General features: G+C 36.9%; 1 long non-coding RNA gene across 1 annotated transcript; it reads left to right on the forward strand.

Annotated features, from left to right (window-relative positions):
• Positions 1-410: 410 nt before the first annotated feature.
• On the forward strand, positions 411-8435 carry LOC310881252. Its single transcript, XR_014572275.1, has 4 exons — positions 411-466; positions 908-995; positions 1265-1610; positions 7370-8435. It is a non-coding gene; the product is annotated as an uncharacterized lncRNA (long non-coding RNA).
• The last annotated feature ends 10672 nt before the right edge of the window (positions 8436-19107 follow it).

Consider the following 19107-nt stretch of genomic DNA (forward strand, 5'->3'; position numbering starts at 1 on the left):
ATCTCACTTAATTACTGTTTGCTTGTACAGCTTGCAGTCCCCGCGCAGGTGGGACAGCACTCAGTTGTTGCTACTTAGAAGTCTTTGTGATAATCAAAGACCAAGTATAATGAGAAACAGGTAATAACTATTAAATGTTAAGACAAATTTATTTAATGAAACTTCAATTTAATTAAAATGAATTTAATTCAAATTAAATTACATGATTAAACGTTTTCAATACATTTTGGACAGGATTTATAGCACTGTTACTGTGCATTTCAAATGAAATGGAATATACCATTTAATCAGCTTTCCAAGCTGGAAATCATTAGCTTTTTTGCTGTCAAAACCAATTTAGCTTTCACCTGAAGCCCTTTTCAGGCTTACTATAAAACACCTTCATTTTTCCCCAAATGTATGTCAGACTAGGAGTTTTGTATAAGTGAATGGGGAAAACAAGCATAAACTAACCAAATTGTTGTTGGTGTGTTTTTTTTCCTATTTATTTAACTGTTCTTGTTAATTATGGATAATGTTAATTTAGGTTAATCTTTAACTATAGTTCATTGTTTTAATTTTCTTATTTGATTAAAATTTTTCATCGTTGTTAAGTAGTATTTGAAATTTTTAGAAGATTATATTGAGTTTCTTGTTAAGGTATACTATACATCCATTTATCATTTAGTGTGTGCTTTCTGAAAGTGCTAATTAAGAGATATATGACTGGCAAATGTAAAAATAAAAATAATTAGCTAATGGTAAGCTTTAAGAGCTATAATTCAATGCTTAAAGGTAATATAATGAAAAACTCAAACTGAGTTGTTTCTTGAAGGAATTCATCAAAGTTAAAAACACAACCACATATGCATAAAAGTGGTGTTATACACAACATAATATAGGAATAGTTTGTGGTCATTTTACATAGGAATGCACAAACCACAATCAGTAACATTATCAGTGATTGAGTTTCATTACTCTATAACCAACTAAAACTTGAAATTCCAGAATACTAAGTAAGTATCAGCACTGTTAAACATTCCTATTTCAGTAAGCTTAAGTGTGTTTATCCTAGGCTGTAACAGGGAAGACAAATAAATTGAGCTGTACTTTATTTCACTTTTATTTTTCCCATTTTTAAGATTGCTTTTAACCAACTTTTGATTTAGAGTAATTTCTTGTGATTTTACTTTCAGTGCTTATCCCTGTGTCTGCCCCTCTTAAAAAGTAAAAGCAGTTAAACACTTTAAGGTGGAACTAATGGATGTGTTTTTATACTGTTTAGGATCAAGTGGCCTTGTTCTCAGTGTGGAAGCATATAATGTTATGTGAGACCGCATGAACTGGACAAAACCTGATGTTCTTAAAGTTAATCCCTCTAATAGCATCTGATACCTGACTGTTTACATTGAGAATTATCAGACCGAAAAGTTACTAGTTTTAAGGGGCTTTAAGGCATGTCATACAGTATCTAAATTTCTTTTCAGCTGCCTGCTCCCTACCAGTTTACAAGCATGTCATCAACCACAGCAACTCAATAGCTTCATTCTGTGACTGGCAGGCTGAAAATGATTTGACCTGTAAAAGTCTTGACAGCAAACCGCTAAAAGATGTTTTTAAGACTTCTGAAGGTTTGTAAATTTTTTGTGATCCAACACCCCACCCATCCCCATCCCCAGAATTGTTTTCTCAGTTTATTTGCTTTTGAAAACAGAGGAGAAGTAGAAGTAGGGGAATGAGTAGTATTGAATCAAATGTGATAATTTAGAAAGATGAAACGGAAGATTCTAATCACTTGAGTGTGTCCTTTGTATACTTGCTTAGCCCAGTAAAATTCTGGGACTTTTAGTCCTAATTTCTTTACTATGTAATTACAGTAATTGATAGCTTTAATGGAAAATCAACAGCATAACCCTAGTTTTAATTCCAAAATCATAAATAATATTTCTGCTCTACCTTAATATACAGAACTGCTTAATCTTACAAGTTTAGAGTGCAAAATTTCACAAAATGTTTCAGTGAAAATGGACTGCAATAATATTTTCTGCTCTGTGTTTATGATTATAGTGTCTTTAACAATATAATAAATCTTCTTACCCAAATTCCATTGATGAATAGCTTGAAAGGTTAGCACAAATGGAAAAACTTCCTGTGTCATGTAGTGTGAAGCAGTGCATCTGGTTTCATGAAGTTTTACTTCAGCCAAAATTAGTCTAGATGTGCTATTCAAACTCAGGTAAATTCACGTTGTTTTTTAGGGCCAAACATAGCTCTTCAGAAAACTAATATCACTTTATATAGCAATTACAATGACATGCTAAAACGCCAATTTATATATATATATATATATGTATGTTTTTGATACAAGTCACAACTCAGGCTCTGTTCCCTAAAAGTACTAGTTTGAAATTGGGTGGAAGAAGATAGAATATCTCAGCAGTAATGACACAAATGCTTCCTTCAGCTAAAAGTAGAAACGCAAGCAGTTCTCAGCACTGAGACACTTTTTACTCCAACTATGTAGCCTTCCTTTTGGGGATTACCTCAGTATTAGGAAAAGAGGAGAATGGTCACATTACTCAGCCCTCAATCAATACCAATGAGTCTGCCCCATTGTGGAATGTCGTTAAGATATAACTACATAATACAAACTGGGGGGGTGCTATTCTCTGTCAGTTCAGTATGATGGAAAGGAGTTCTACTTGAAAGACACTCAGTAATGAAGATTAAGGTGGTAGGGAAGCTAAAACATAACTTAGATCAGCTGTTTTTTCCCCTATTGCATTCATTTAACTTAGTCATTCACCTGGGTTCTCCTGTAATCTTTATCAGGATATTGTACTTTGTGTAGCTAAACTATATTCATGTGTTATTCATATAATATATACATATATTTAACATAAAGTATGAATTAGTAGATATTGTTATGTATGTGTTCATTAAATAGCCATTTCTTCATGATTGTAGCAGTGGAAATAGCTAACCTCTGTTAAGAATTTGAGGTAAAGTGATCTGTTTTTAAGTGTTAACAGATTTTTTTTTTCACACTGATCATATCCAAAGAATAGTAAACTGTGCAGTAAACAATGTTTTTTTTTTTTTTTTAACCTGTGGTTATATGTGTTATATGTCTATGTAATGTCTTGGGACCTTTTAAGTTGTGTGCTGACCTTAGCAGCTGGGATCTGGCTTTGGTTTAAATGATACTATCTGATAGGACTTTAACAATATCTCCAAAAATAGCTATTTAAGAAGATGGTCCTGATTAACTAATGTACTACTGGATGTCACTGTCTTTCTCCAAGTGCAAAGCTTTTTTTTTTTTTTTTTTTTTTTTGTTAATACTATGATAAAGTACTAAGGTAGGCAGTTACTGGTTTTGACTCTTTGAATAAGCCAGGCTCCTGAACTGGAGCTTACCTGTCTCCATTTCTTATATGGGTAATTTAGCTAGAATGTGAGTACCATTTGGTTTCAATGTCTGCTGAAAAATTATTTGTGTTTTATCATGAATATATTTTTGCATATGTTGAGTTCACAATGAGGTTTGCATTCATCCTGTTTACCTAAAATTTTAGTATCTCTTAGTATCTTCTTTTTCATCACCTGTTTCAGACTACTTAAATAAACTGTTTTTATGGCAGGTCTGCCTCTACAATTAATTTTATTCTGTTATTCAGGGTTGAATGGTGGAAATACTGTTTTCTGCCCATGTGCTGTTGTGCTGCTCAGTTTTCTATAACTTCAGAGGAAAGTTTCTCTTAGTAAAATCCTGCATAGACAGCTTATGAATAGAAATGAAGTTAAATCTTGTTTGTTGTTCTGTTAATTCAAATACGTAGCTTACTGGGTCATAAGAAAGAATTGCCACCTGAAGTCCAGTTTAAATGTTATAGAAACAGAAGTAATCATGAAGGAAGCATCGAAAGTGCCATTATTTTGCTGCACAGTGTATATTATCTGTGATAGACGCCGAAACAGATGTGCTTTCCTCAACTTACAGTGAAGCTGGGACTTGGGACTTCAAGCAGAAGATAGTTTGTCCTCCCATGCTCCTCAGCTATGAAAATACAACAATGTGAATTAGTAGAACTGGTACCATTTCTTGAACCCACTTAATTCCATTTGACTCTCTAATAGGTTTCACAATTGTTTTAGTTGTAGTTTCCCTTCTGTGTAGCTCTTTAATCTTGTAAGCTTTCTTGAAACCCCCCTTAGCACCTAACCAGCTTTTAACCTGCATTTTGAATGCATATATTTAAGAAAAAATGTTTGATAAAGGCACTTCAGATTATGTTCATATTCTCTGGTCTACAGCCAAGATGTTCCATCTGTCCACAGGGTTGGTTTCTGATTTTTCTTTTGGATGCTGTTAAATGCTGACAGCCACAGATACAAAGTCATGTGATTTAAATGTGCAACAAAATTCATCAACCTGCATTTCCTCTATTTTTATTTTACGGTGTCTTATAAGCTTTCTCTCTTGGACTGTGCTCTTGTTCAGCTCTTGAGCTAACTGCTGGTTTTCTCCAGGAATGCCAGGTACTTTCTCTTCCAACGCTTGGCTTGTTATCATGGTACGTGCAGACTTTTTCTCGCTGGTCTGCCAGCTGTGGTTATAGTCCATAGTTATAGTCAATAGGTTTGGTGAGGGAAGTACAGATGCTAGTGCTGTGGTTCTGTGAACTATGTAATTGGGAATAAATCAGTGCTGCAATTGAAGAACTTGGTCACTTTTTTCCTGTCCCTGACTGCTTGATTCTTTGACAATACTAATAAAAGCATTTCTATAACTTTTCAGTGAAATGATTTACAATGATTTTAAAACTAATCCAGCCTGAAGTGATAATCTTAAGTGTCATATTCTGTGCAACTCTAATGACTCCTGCTTTCTGATTAAATGACTCATTGGAAAGGTCACAGTCCTTGTTAAGGCCTTTTAAACTCTACCTTCACTGCTCTATCATTTAGACTTAATTAATTGACTCATAGGAATTTAGGACAGCATAGTGCAGATGGTGGTACTTCACATGAAATATTTCCATATTAACTTATTGGACAATTTTCCTTTGATTTTTTTGTATTCTAATCATGTTTTGTGTGAATTCAGGCTTCAGCAATGGAAGCTTAAAGGGCTTCCATATAGGGTTTGTATTCTCTGTTAATCCATGATGTGTGGAATAACTTCTCTGAGCCGTTATGCTGTGTTTTGTGAATTGACTTGCAAGTATTTTGTGTGAGCTGAGTAATGTTATATTTAGTGTGGCATAGTAGAAAGCTACGTTGTGCTATGACCTTGAAGTTGTTATGAAATCAAACTACATCTTATCAGTTGAGGAGATTTGTTCACGTTTAAGTTTTTGTCATTCCAATACACTTGCTGACTCATTCAAAGAGCAAACAGATGTGGAAGAGGGTTTAACTCAACCAAAGTTGAACTGTTTTTTGCATAGGTAAATTTCTCTATAGACCAGACCCTTTAAATTTGGGTGAGATTAATTTGTTGAGCTTTATAGAGCTCCATGTTGTTCAGAGTTTCGGGAAGATAAACCCTTCACTTTCCCTATAAAGGCAGGCATCTGCAGAGTGGAGAAAAAAAAATACAACAGGAAGTGTAGTCATGCTCTTAAGCACTTTTCAAATATTCTTTACTCATTAGGAGGCACTTTTACAAGCAAGCCACCTATATTATAACTAAGTTCCATGTCAAATTTGATGTGTCCAACCAATCAAGTAGACTGATGCCACTGGTCTATCTTAAAAGTTTGCTTTAGCTGATCAGTATAACACATTATTCAGTGAGATTTCTCCATATCTTCTGGGGGAAGAGTATTAGACATCTAGTATAAGGTGCTTGCCTAAGTCAAACCATTGAATATTGCTTGGTTCCATCCAGCAATGTGTTATAGTAGAGATGGAAATAACTACTATAAACTTTGTCAAAAAAGGAAATGAACACTACATAAGTTTTCTTCCATATATAGGATAACAAGTTCTACAGTGTTCTTTTAAAGCATAATATTAAGTTGCCTTGGGGCCTTTATCTTGTCTCATAAAAGCTAATAGATTTTTGCTTTAAACTTTTTCTGCAAGTATGATTAGTTTTAGAGTGACTACAACAAGGAAGGTACATTTCTACTTTTATGTACATGCAGTACCTTCACTAAATAACTCATACTTGCACCATACAATTGGGCTGGCTTCACCTCATTGAGTGAAGCTTCCTTCAAGATGATCCTGACAGACCTCAGGATGGGTCTTTAGTATGCATCTTCTGTGAATTTGTTTTCTAACATTTTTAGAGGTTTGCTCAACACAAAACAGTTTTCTCTGAAGCCAGACAGCCTGGTGTAAAACTTGAACCAAGTTGATATTGGATGTATTATTCCTTCTTCTGTCCTGTTGTGTCACACAAGTGCAATACACTACCAAATAGAAGAAAAACATTAATTACTTAACTTTTAAGTATCACTTAAGCCCTACCTTAAATTTAACAGATTGCATTATCTCAGGTTGCTTCCAGAAAGTACTTTTGAATTTATTTAAAAAATAAAATCTAGCACGAACTGTTTTGGCAGTCACTTCCCAGTTAGAGAATGCAAGTCCCAATTAAGGCTTTTCCTTAGGCAAACTTTAAATGTGATGGGAGGAGTAGGAAGAATCATCCCCTGACTCAGTTGTTTACCACAGGTTTTATTTTGAGAGAGCTTATGCTGACTTCTTATGCACCTTTGTAATAGCTTCTTTACTCCTACTTTTCCTTCAGGGGGAATAGAATCAAATGTGTTTAATTTTTAGGCACAAAACTGGCAAAAGGTTGTGTAATTAATACTCCTTCCAATAGAATATGAGTTAAAAGAATTGGAGCACATTCTGTTTAATATTTTTGGCTGGCACCTTCAAACAAGTAGTGTTTGAGATACTTAAATGTTGAGCACATGCCTCTTCTCAAGAGTTCTGAAGATCCTGGCCTTCAGTATAGACATTACAGGTCCTCACATATTTTGGCTTCTAGATAATTTTTTTTTCCTGATCTTTAGCCTGTTACGTGCAAATAATCCAGACCCTAGAACTCATTAGCTGTCAGAGCTGCTTCCTCCTTTTTTAACTTCTTTTTATTTAGGCATCTTGTTTCTGGAATTACAGGTGAGTGAAGAAAATTTTAAAAATACAATGTGGAAAGCAGTCATTTGTAGTAGTCTAGCTTTATTAGAAACAGATATATTCTTTCTTTGGAATAGAACTGTTGAAGAGAGTTATTTTGATTATCTTTAATATAGTAGTCTTGTAAAAGGCATTTTGATTATTAACATAATTTATAGTTGAGAATGAAGGAGAAGATAATTTGTTTTTAAATTACCATTCATAATTTGCTATACTGTTTTTTCAGGTACAGAAATTTTGGATGCATTAATATGAACCTCAAGAGAAAGTTGTATGAAATAACCCAGATCTGCTTTATTTTGTAGGCATTTGGGATATTACTCAGAATGATCAGAATGCATATATAGATGGGGTGTAACTTTAATAGAATAGCAAGCTGGGAAACAATGTGTTGAAACTGTGTATAAAGCCTGCATTGGCAAATCTAGATCTTAATGATATTTTTAATAGTGATATTTTTGTTTGGTATTTCTGTGTCTTTGCTCTAGCATGTTATGTTACCAAAACAAAATGGATAGCTGTAGTTAAAAAGCAAAGTGTAGATATATGTACAGAGTTATTTACCTACGGTGGTGTTATCTGCTTTTCAAACTGGGGTCTGAAGTGTTTGGCTTTAGCATGAATTTCTTAAAATTTGCTGGAGTCCTCCATTATGTTAATTTTTAACAAGCTATTTAAACGACTATCCAAATATTAGGCATCAGTTTGTAGTGGCAGTCTGTGTCCAGTCCAGATTTCAGGACAATAATTGATTGAATGTAAGCACTAATAGTGGGAAATGAAGCTTGTAATATTCAAGTAGTGTTATTGAAGGATTACCAACAAAAGCCAGGATTTGTATACAATCTAGTTGAAGGGTTTACTCTGCTCTGATGAGTGTTCAGACAATGGTTTCCACAATGGAAAGTGAAATACATATGTTTCCCAGTGAACAAGGAAATAGTTAACACCTGAATCAGCAGCCCAACTGCCTTCAGTCAGTCTGTAATTGACTGTCTATTCTGCAGAAAGTGCTGTTGTTCTAACTACTAATATTAAATCAAAACTCCTATGGAACTTGATATTTTGATCAGATGTTCACAAATATTTCATTTTAAAACATTTATCAACACCAAATGTACAAGCAAGGCAATTTTTCTAAGTAGACAGAAGAAACAATTTTGTGTCTGGTAGCACTGTGCTACTGTTTTTTGCCTTTGTTTATTGTTTAATTTTTTACCTGTGGTTGACATATGTCTGTCATTTGTGTTCTCTCCTTGCTTTTATTATATCATAGAATCATAGAATATCCCGAGTTGGAAGGGACCCATAAGGATCATCAAGGCCAACTCCTGGCACTGCACAGGTCTGCCCAACAGTTTAGACCATGTGCCTAAGTGCACAGTCCAATCGCTTCTTAAATTCAGACAGGCTTGGTACAGTGACTACTTCACTGGGGAGCCTGTTCCAGTGTGCAACCACCCTCTCGGTGAAGAACCTCTTCCTGATGTCCAGCCTAAACTTCCCCTGCCTCATCTTAACACCATTCCCGCGGGTCCTATCACTGGTGATAACGGAGAATAGGTGACCTGCCTCTCCACTCCCACTCGCAAGGAAGCTGTAGACTGTGATGAGGTCCCCCCTCAGCCTCCTCTTCTCCAGGCTGAACAGGCCAAGTGACCTCAGCCGCTCCTCATATGTCTTCCCCTCTAGGCCCTTCACCATCTTCATCGCCCTCCTCTGGACACTCTAACAGTTTAATGTCTGTTTTGTACTGTGGTGCCCAGAACTGCACACAGTACTCGAGGTGAGGCCGCACCAGCGCAGAGTAGAGCGGGACAATCACTTCCCTTGACCGACTAGCAATGCTGTGCTTGATGCACCCCAGGATACGGTTGGCCCTCCTGGCTGCCGGGGCACACTGCTGGCTCTTATTCAACTTGCTGTCAACCACAACCCCCAGATCCCTCTCTGTGGGGCTGCTCTCCAGCGTCTCGTCGCCCAGTCTGTATGTATAGTCAGGGTTGCCCCGTCCCAGGTGCAAGACCCGGCACTTGCTTTTGTTAAAACTTCATGTGGTTGGTGATCGCCCCACTCTCCAATCTGTCCAGAAAGTTAAGGAAATATATAGTATATATAGTTAAGGAAAGTAGATATACAGTTATATCAATATATACAATATATAGTTAAGGAAAGTAGAAAACTAAATCTTAAAGTGAATATCAGATCTTCTGTGATATGTGATCTCATTTGCTCATCACATACTGAATATACAGATTGTACTAAAGTATTTTTAGTGTACAAATTAATTTTTCTTGGTAAATGAGCTGAATAAAAATGAAATTCAACTGTTCAGAAAGATTTGAACTGCATGTTATGAAATGGTGGCTGCGTGCCAACTGTGATCTTAGTGTCATGTCATCAAGGTACTTCTTGATCTCAAAACTCTTCTATGACCTCACATCAGGATAGCGTGTGCTCAAGTGAGTCATGGGGGTAGAGTTGCCGTGCAAAAATGCGTTAACTCAAATTAGGCTTGCCTTGTTTGCTTGCAAGTTTATGTTTTGCTGAGCACTTCTGAATGCAGCAGGTTTCAGAAGGATGATTCTAGGTAAAACATTCTGGGGGGCATACAGAAATTAAGTTTGTAGCAGTGTGTTGTGGTGTTACTCCAGTGCACTGCACTGAGGGATGTCTTCTCCAGTACTGTCAAAGGTGGATTCAAAAATGTTTCGACCTGACATACGACTTGACTTCTTGGCCTGTGCCTTTTAAACCATGAACATAATGTAAGCTGAACTTTTTATTATAAATACACTGCCATCTAACTTTGTTAGCTTTCGGGGTGCACAAGAGCAGTGCTCAGTCTGTGGCATTAGTTCATGCTGTGCCATGAACCAGCTCACTTCTGTGCTGTGAACCCACAGTACCCTTACACACCCCGTGCTCTCATATGCAGCACAGTGGCTGCAGATTTTCACTATTCCACCTAAGTTTTTTGCTATTGAGATTTTTTGTTAAATAATATAAAATCATTCTTGAATTGCTGTTTTTCAGCCATTCTTTCACAATGCATTCAGCTAATTTACAGATCATGTCCTGTCCCACAAGTGTAAACCCACAGAGATTTAGAACGTGTTATGAAGAATGGATGATCATTAGGGATTTAGGGAACCATCCCATAAAGGTGCTGTTTGATATTTTTAATTCAATGTTTTTTTCTGAGATAAACAGGAATAAAATGTTTCACTAGTAAATGTTCTAAATATATCTATGGCTTGATCCTCTCATCCTTTTGGGATGTGCACAGAAGGTAGCTAGCTTTGTCAAAGGAAGCTCCTAGGATGGAGTGTTCATTAGGGATGTTAGTCTCTCTAGGTTCCACCTAAGAACAATGGGTAAAAGAGCTCCTCCAGAGACTGATCTAGAGAAATATCCCAAATTTATGTGATGGTTTCAGTTTATAAGTAACACTTGTTCTCCAAATAAGTCTCTGGAGGTGTCTTTCTCTCCACTGGTTATGGAAAGACAACTTTTTTACAGATTGTTTCAGTTGATCTTTTAATATAACTTGGAAGGATTTAAAGCTGTCTTTCATCTTGGACAGTGTAATAGTATGGAGTTAGCTGACTGCTGTTAGGAGAAAAGGGCTGCATTGAATGTAACTGGTATGATTTACAGTATAATTCTTAATCCTTCAGCAATGTACTTCCACTTCTATATGGAGCAGCTTACTGTCAATTAATCCTCTGTTATTCTTCCACTAATTGCTAATAAATAAAGTCAAATATTCCTCTCAGTGGTTGTATATTGGAACCATGCCACGTACATGTTAAAGATAAGGCTGTTCATACAAAAAAAAAAAAAAAGGAATCTGGCAATGAAGAAAACTACTGAGGTGTTTTATTTACTATAGTGTGGGTAGGTGTGATGTTATTACAGATAAACTGCTTAAAAAGGACTCTTTTTTTCCCCTTTATTTTAATAGAAGGCCAAGTAAACAGACAACTGGCGATGGATCACATTGGACCAGGGTTTCTTAAACTCCAGTCTATGAAGCCATCTTTGGCTTAAGCTTTAACTCAGAACAGGAACAATGAGGAACTGAATGCATATGGCCTAAGACTGACAGTAGCAGTCTAATGCAAAAATAAGCTCGATCCATTTAGCTGGCTTGAAATGAAAATATTTTTAACATTCAGTATCTCTCATGTATATCTAACATTAATTTAGCATTTTGTGAGGAGTTGGACTTGGTTTGGGTATTAAACTTTCTCATCCATACAGGTTTCATCTGCAGTTCATTATGTTTGGACAGCCTACCTTGAATATCTGCTCAGTTCTAAATATCTCCAAATGTGGTAATCAAGTCTGTTTACCCCAGGCTCATGTTCTGCTTTAACCTTTGTGATCAAGTTAAGGAAAACAAAACCAAAAAAGGCAGTTCACTGATGCTTGTTAGAGTACTGGTGTTTCTCAGTGATTTATTATTATTAATACCAGGTGCAAACTAGGTGCATCCTAGTTGAATCTTATTTATAAGGTTATAAGTAACACAAGCTTGACTACGTGTAGCTGCCCACTCTGTAAGCCACTTATTTGTACAGTTAATTTCATAGACTTCTCTGCCATCCTCAGCTTGTGGTTTTTCCTCATTGCTTATTTGATGCACTGGAACATATTATAAGTGGATACTGTTAAATTGGCTGTGGCAGGTAATGAAGGTTAACAATTCATGTTCTGAATGAATGTGTGTCATATAATTCATCTTTAGGATGAATTGGAAATGCTTCCTGTACTTTGATCCTGGGAAAGAATCAAAACAATCCATTTTAGAGATGCTGGGGATGACAAGCTTAATACAATGATGCATACATGCACAAGTACTGAGCCCAAGTTTTGTTTTTACTCCTTTGAGATTTACTCCTAATTTATTAACCCTTCACACATGTCACAGTTGAATACTTGGTTTATGTATATTCATAATGGCAAATGGCAATCATGTTTTAAAAGAAAAATCATTTTTAAAAAGTGAAGGGACATAGAATCTAAGACTTATAATTGCAGTGTTAGTTCCTACTCAGAACAAGTTGACAGGAGTTCAGAAGTACATGAGAAAGCAGCCCAAGTCATTTCACTTCAAGTCTTGATAATATCTTAGTAGCCTTGATGCTATCTAGACAAGCCTTGATTGTTCAGCAAGTAGTAGAAGCAAGAAGCTGTATATTAGTCTCTGGCCCAAAGCATCTGAGTAAGAAACAGGAAATATCTTAGGGTCAGATGACTCATTAAGTAAATATGTTGATTGTAATTTTGACCTAATAAACATACTTATCAACTCAGAAATACTTGAATAAGAAGGAACAAAAATATTATTGAATAAGAAGCAACAATTATATCCAACGAAGGAATACTGTCAGGAAAGGAGGTGATGAAACTCAGGGTATGTTGACATCTTTTATTTCCTATCGTTGCACAGTTGACTAGCATACAGTGAGCTTTATGCTGCTGCTACTTTAAATGAACCAATTTAAAGCTGTCTTGGAAATATCTGCACATGTTTAAATACATGAATACTCTCATATGATATATTCTAGTTTTCTGCTGTTGTCTATGGTTAGAAGATACAGGGTTTGATATATTTTGGTTTGATATAGCACAGCTGTAAGCTGTTGCCAGGCCTGAATGAGGCACTTTTCTTTTTTCTTAAAAAAAAAAAAATAATAATAATAATAAAAACAACACCCTCCTACCCCCCATGGTTCCATGCTGATATTTCTTTAGCAGCAACGCTTGCACTCCACCATAATGTGGGATTACTAGAGTTGACAGAAAAAGCAAGCAGTGTTTTTCATACTTTCTGTAAAGTGGGCCATGCTGGAGTTCTAATCAACCCTAAAAGACTTTCAGTTTTTTAAGTCTTGAAATCTAAAAACTTCAGAGAAAAACACTGTGTTTGTCCTTGCAGTGAGAGCAGCAAATGCTGTTTTTCTGTTGTCCTGAGGGATTTGGGGATTTGTGCAACACTGACCAACATCTAGAATGGTTTAACTTAGACGCTAGCTTAAAGACCACCAACTTCCAACCCACCTTTGCCCTGGCCACAACACCTCATCCAGGCTGCCCAAGGCCCCACCCAGCCAGGCCTTGAGCACTTCCAGGGGTGCGGCATCCACAGCTTGGCTGCAGAGCCTGGGTCAGGGCCTCACCCCCCTCCTAGTAAAGAATTTCTTCCTTGTACCTAATCTAAATTTACCCTTTTTTAGTTAAATTACCCCGTGTCCTATCAGTCCATTCCCTGACAAAGAGTCCCTCCCCAGCTTTCCTGTGGGCCCCATTTAGGTACTGGCAGGCCACTGTAAGGTCGCTCTGGAGCCTTCTCTTCTCTAGGCTGAACAGCCCCAGCTCCCTCAGCCTCTCTTCACAGGAGAGGTGCTCCAGCACCTTGTGGCCCTCTTGTGGACTCACTCTAATATGCTCACATCCTTCTTGTGCCGGGGGCCCTAGAGCTGAGTGCAGGCTGCAGGTGGGGTCCTGCAATAGAAGAGCAGAGGGGCAGAATCCCCTCCCTTGCCTGCTGCCCACACTGCTTTTAGGGCAGCCCAGGGTATGGTTGGCTTTGTGGGCTGCGAGTACACATTGCTGGCTTGTGTCGAACTTCTCGTCAACCAACACACTCAGATTCTTCTCCTCAGGGCTGCTCTCGATCCATTCTCGGTCCAGCCTGTGTCTGTGCTTGGGGTTGCCCCAGCCCAGCTGCAGGACCTTGTACTTGGTCTTGGTGAACCCCGTGAGGTTTGCACAGGCCCACCTCTCAGGCCTGCCCGGGCCTTTCTGGATGCCATCCCTTCCCTCCAGTGTGCCGACTGCACAGCTCGGTGTCATTGGCAAACGTGCTGAGCGTGTGCTCAATTTTACTGTCCATGTCATGAACAAAGACGTTAAACAGCGCCAGTCCCAGTACCAATCACTGAGGAATGCCACTTGTCACTGGTCTCCACTTGGACATCAAGCCATTGACTGTAACTCTTTGAGCACAACTATCCAGCGCATTCCTTACCCACTGAGCGGTCCATCCATGAAATCCATGTCTCTCCAATTTAGATACAAGGTTATCATGGGGGACAGTGTCAAATGCTTTGCATAACTCCATGTAGATGATGTCAGTTGTTCTTCCCTCACCAGTGCTATAACCCCCTCATAGAAGGCCACCAGATTTGCCAGGCATGACTTGCAATGAGTGAAGAAGCCATCTTGGCTGTCACCAATTACCAGTGTTTTCCATATGCCTTTGCACAGCTTCCAGGGCGATCTGCACCGTGATCTTGGTGGGCACAAAGTAAGACTGACTGGCCTGTATTTCCACAGGTCTGCTACTGTACAATGAAGTATTGGTCGTATATTTATAAAATTTAGGGTAATTAGATTTCTTCTGAACTCATCACACTTAAATGGCTTTGCAAGTCAAATGAGGCATTTAGAGAATGGTTACTTTTGTCTGTCAGTGGCTTCTTTTACAGCACAATCTCAAGTTCAGTATCAGTAAAGTGACTTATCTGAATTTCTGACATTGCTGGGTGCAGCTGACCTATTGCAGTCCATTTAGACATGAGAATACACATCAGTAATGTTCGTGAATGGGTAACTTGGTGCCTGGAAAAATGTGCTGCTGATTATGGAGAACTGAGCTGTTTTCACTTATTACATTTCTGAGGAAAAATAAAAATATTCAGACCTGTTGTGTGCATATATGATACATTATTTTACAAATGTACCGGTGCTACTTTTTTTTTTTTTCCCCCAAATGGTTACATAATATCTCAATTGAGGTATCCAACACATTGATTCACTAGTAGGTTATATCTTCCGAATGCCTGATAAAGCAATGTTAATGTCATTAGCTGAGACTTGTTAATGTTTTATGCTTTTGTCTGGAGGTTAATCTGGGGGAAGGAAAGTGAGAGGAACAAATAAAGAATTGGGCCTACCCCATTAATGGTGGACATGGTTTATGGCTTGGCAGCTGTTGGCCACAGGAGAATATGTAGCTATCGAACTTTTTCCAGACATAATTACTTTAACAGATTTTTTTTTTTTCTTCATAAAATCATCTTTGGATCAAAAACTCTACAGTTTAGAAGACCACCTCCTTGATTTAAACAGGATGCTGCTTCACGTTTTTGGATGATTTGTTATTTTGGAGCCAGTGTAACCGAAAGCCAGATCTTAATTATTTCACACTTTTTGTAGTATTATATTGATATTCTGACAAAAATTCTTTGGATGAGGAATCCTGGTTACCAGCATCTGCAATGCAAGCTGACCTGAACAAGGGATGGGGCAACAGTGAGGCTTAGTGTTCTTACTCGAGTGTTGTAGGTTATTATTATGATTGCTGGTCTTAATTCCCTGTGATAGATCTTTTTACTTACAGTTAGCAGATAACTTTGAATTATGTATTCATTCAAATAAATTCTAAGTGAAAACTATGTTTTCAGAAACTCTGTTCAGTTTAGCTTGTTTTCGCTTGGACAGTTCTCAACAGGACATCAATTCTAGTGCTCACTTAAAACAAAATAATCATTTTCATTTGACTGTGATAAATTTCTATATGAAGTGACTTTGCTCATCAACCAATTTGCAATCTAAGCTTTTTTTTTTTCCCAGAAAAGTTAAATGTAAAGCTTATTTCTTTTCTTTTTAGAATAAAATTTAATGTAGGACATTTATATTACGCATTTATATGCTCTATTTATTGAAATTCCTAGTGGATAAGACATACGATCAAATATACAGGATACAGTTGTCACAATAGGCAGGTTGACATCATCTTTGTGCATCTGATAAAATATTGATCATAAACCAAGAAGGAAGAGAGTATCCTAGATCATTCCTGACAACATTCTGGTTGAAGTGATTTCTAAGATATGTTTAACTGTTACATATCAAGAGGGAAGTCGGGAGTAGAAGGAGGTAAAGCCATAGATGTGTTCTGTCATAATTGTAGATAAAAATGGGAAAAGCTTTTCTTTTGTGTTAGACCATGATGTGATTATTCCTTGATCACATGAATTGTATTTTCCAAGGTAGAACATAATTAGAATGTGGACCTCCATGTGGTATAATTGAAAAATATGTTTAAAACATAAATCACTAGCAGCTAGTGTTTTTAGCTGTCACTTTGAAATTCTCTAATTGGATTATTAGCAGATGGTGCCATTTCTATTGTCTTGCCTCACAGCAGTCTCTTCTGAAAAAGAAACAAAAAAGCACTCTATGTCTAATTAGAGGACTGTTTCATTTGGAAAACCTTGCCTTTAGTAATATGCTTTGTAGCTGTTGTCAAATAGTTGTAGATGAGTTAATTCCACTGATTCATATATCTTTCCTAGAGAGCATGGATTGTAACTTGGTTTCAGTGAAAAGCAGAACTGATACCTTGTTGTATTTTTCCCTCTGATAAGAAGCACCATTATGAAATTATGTCTATTGAACTTGTATTTGTGTTGAAAACCCTTTGACTTCTTCCTCTGGAAGTTGAAATGTTGTATTCATTTTCTCTAATTTTAGTGGAAATGTATTGTCATGATGTGGTTTCTATATCTTATTTTTTCTTTTTATTTACTTCATTAACAGGTGAAGTACTTACTCTTTTTGGCTGGGACATAAGCTGTATGCCAAATCCAGTCAGTAAATAGCTTAAACAATTTCTACTCTATTTTCTGTGCAGGCAAAAACTCTGCTTATTACTGTTAAACTATTTACCTTGTCTAGTTTGCGAATCTTCCTGAATGCTTTATAACTACTCAGTTGTTTCGCTATAAATAATAGTTCTAGCAAGTGGAGCATAGCTTAGCAACAGGACTTGGTTATATACTGAGGTGTAAAAGAACATAGTTTTGGTATGATGGGAGCAAACAAGTGAAAATTTAGTCCTAAAGCAGTAGAGTTAATTTCAACAAGTGTGTTGAAATACTATTATTTATATACTGTTATACTATTATTATTATATATTATATATATTATTATTATTGTATAATATGATATATTATTATATATTATATTATATATAATATTATATTATATTATATTATATATATTATATATGTATATATATATATACACTATTATTTCAGTTTTGGGCCCCTCGCTACAAGAAGGACATGGAGGTGCTTGAGAGAGTCCAGAGAAGGGCAACGAAGCTGGTGAGGGGTCTGGAGAACAAGTCTTAAGAGGAGCGGCTGAGGGAGCTGGGGTTGTTTAGCCTGGAGAAGAGGAGGCTCAGGGGAGACCTCATCGCTCTCTATAGGTACCTTAAAGGAGGCTATAGAGAGGTGGGGGTTGGTCTATTCTCCCACGTGCCTGGTGACAGGACGAGGGGGAATGGGCTAAAGTTGCGCCAGGGGAGGTTTAGGTTGGATGTTAGGAAGAACTTCTTTACGGAAAGGGTTGTTAGGCATTGGAATGGACTGCCCAGGGAGATGTTTGAGTCGCCATCCCTGGAGGTCTTTAAAAGACATTTAGATGTAGCCCTTAGTGATATGGTTTAGTGGAGGACTTGTTAGCGTTAGGACAGAGGTTGGACTAGATGATCTTGGAGGTCTCTTCCAACCTAGACGATTCTGTGATTCTGTGATTCTATTAACTGATCAACACTGAGTTACTTTGCCCTGTAAAGCTTGATTATTAAATGGGTGTTTTAAATCCATGTTTACTGTAAATATTTAGACTCCAAGACTCCTGTTAGAGAGAGATGATCTTAAGTGCCAATTCTGAGAAGAAAATTATCCTCTCCTTGGATATCCTCTCCTGTTGTAGAGTCTAGGAGAACATCACGTTTGTGAAAAAATTTTCCCTAAAACTTCCTCATTGTAGCAGGAGACTACTGTAACTAAGATTTACAAGAGTAAAGAGGGCTCATAGTTGCCACCTAAGGACATAAAGTACAGACTTGAGGTTTCCCCAAATATAAAGCTCTTAAATTACCTAATTTTTCTAAATGTTAAGGTCTCTAACAGTAAAAATTGCTAGTGGAGTGAGTGTCTGTCTAGTAGCATACATGGATGGGGCCTTTGGAGTCTTGATAGCAGTTAGCAATTTATGATCTGTTTTGTCTAAGCCACAGTGGAATTTATAAATTTTGTGTGCCTTTACCAGCACTGACTATAAGCATGCAGTATGACCTTACTGTATCCAAAGGTTGTGATTGCTCCTCTTGCTAATTGAGAAGTGTCTTGGAAAATGAATGCAGATTTTTAGACAGTTCACCTGTAGTTGTTGCTTACTAATTTGGGGAGATTTGACACAGCTGTTTACTGAAGGGAATTGTTTTTAAGTTTTTCATGTTAAGGCATTGACCACTTTTGATTATATTTGCTCACCAAATCGGCCACCCACAAAAACTGTTGTCAATAAATGCAAATACTTGCACCTAGCTGTATTTATGAAATCTAGCCACTTGTAGCTACTCTTGGATGGTTACACTATACAATGGGTTAAGTATTTTGCACTAAAACAGATGCACGTACAAGCTTGTGCATGGTTTGAACTTTCTGTAATAAGAAAGGTATCTATAAATCAAGTATTTATATTTGATATCACTTCAGTAGATGTATTTTGCAATGAAAAAGGCAACACTTCAAGCTGCAGTTGTTTACTGAAGTAATAAGAATATCTGTGATAAATGGAAGAGTTGTAGGAAGAGGAAGAGTTGTGGTAAAATTAACCCTAATAATAGGAATATAAGCAGTTTGCCATTTGTGGTATTGACCAATAAGTAATTAATTTTTTATTTTTTTATTTTTTATTTTTTTAGTCTTAGTTATAACTTCCCAACATTTCTGTCTGGGAATACTCTTAAAAGGAAATATGATTATTCATTTACCTTTATTTTAATTGCTCTGTAGTTCCAATGTCAGTGATTAAATGATGATCACTGTCTATATTCTGTTTGGTTTTCATTGTAGAAAGATAGTGCTGCCATGT

The sequence above is a fragment of the Anser anser genome, assembly GCF_964211835.1.
Source record: "Anser anser genome assembly, chromosome: 14".
In the NCBI taxonomy this organism is placed as follows: Eukaryota; Metazoa; Chordata; class Aves; order Anseriformes; family Anatidae; genus Anser; species Anser anser.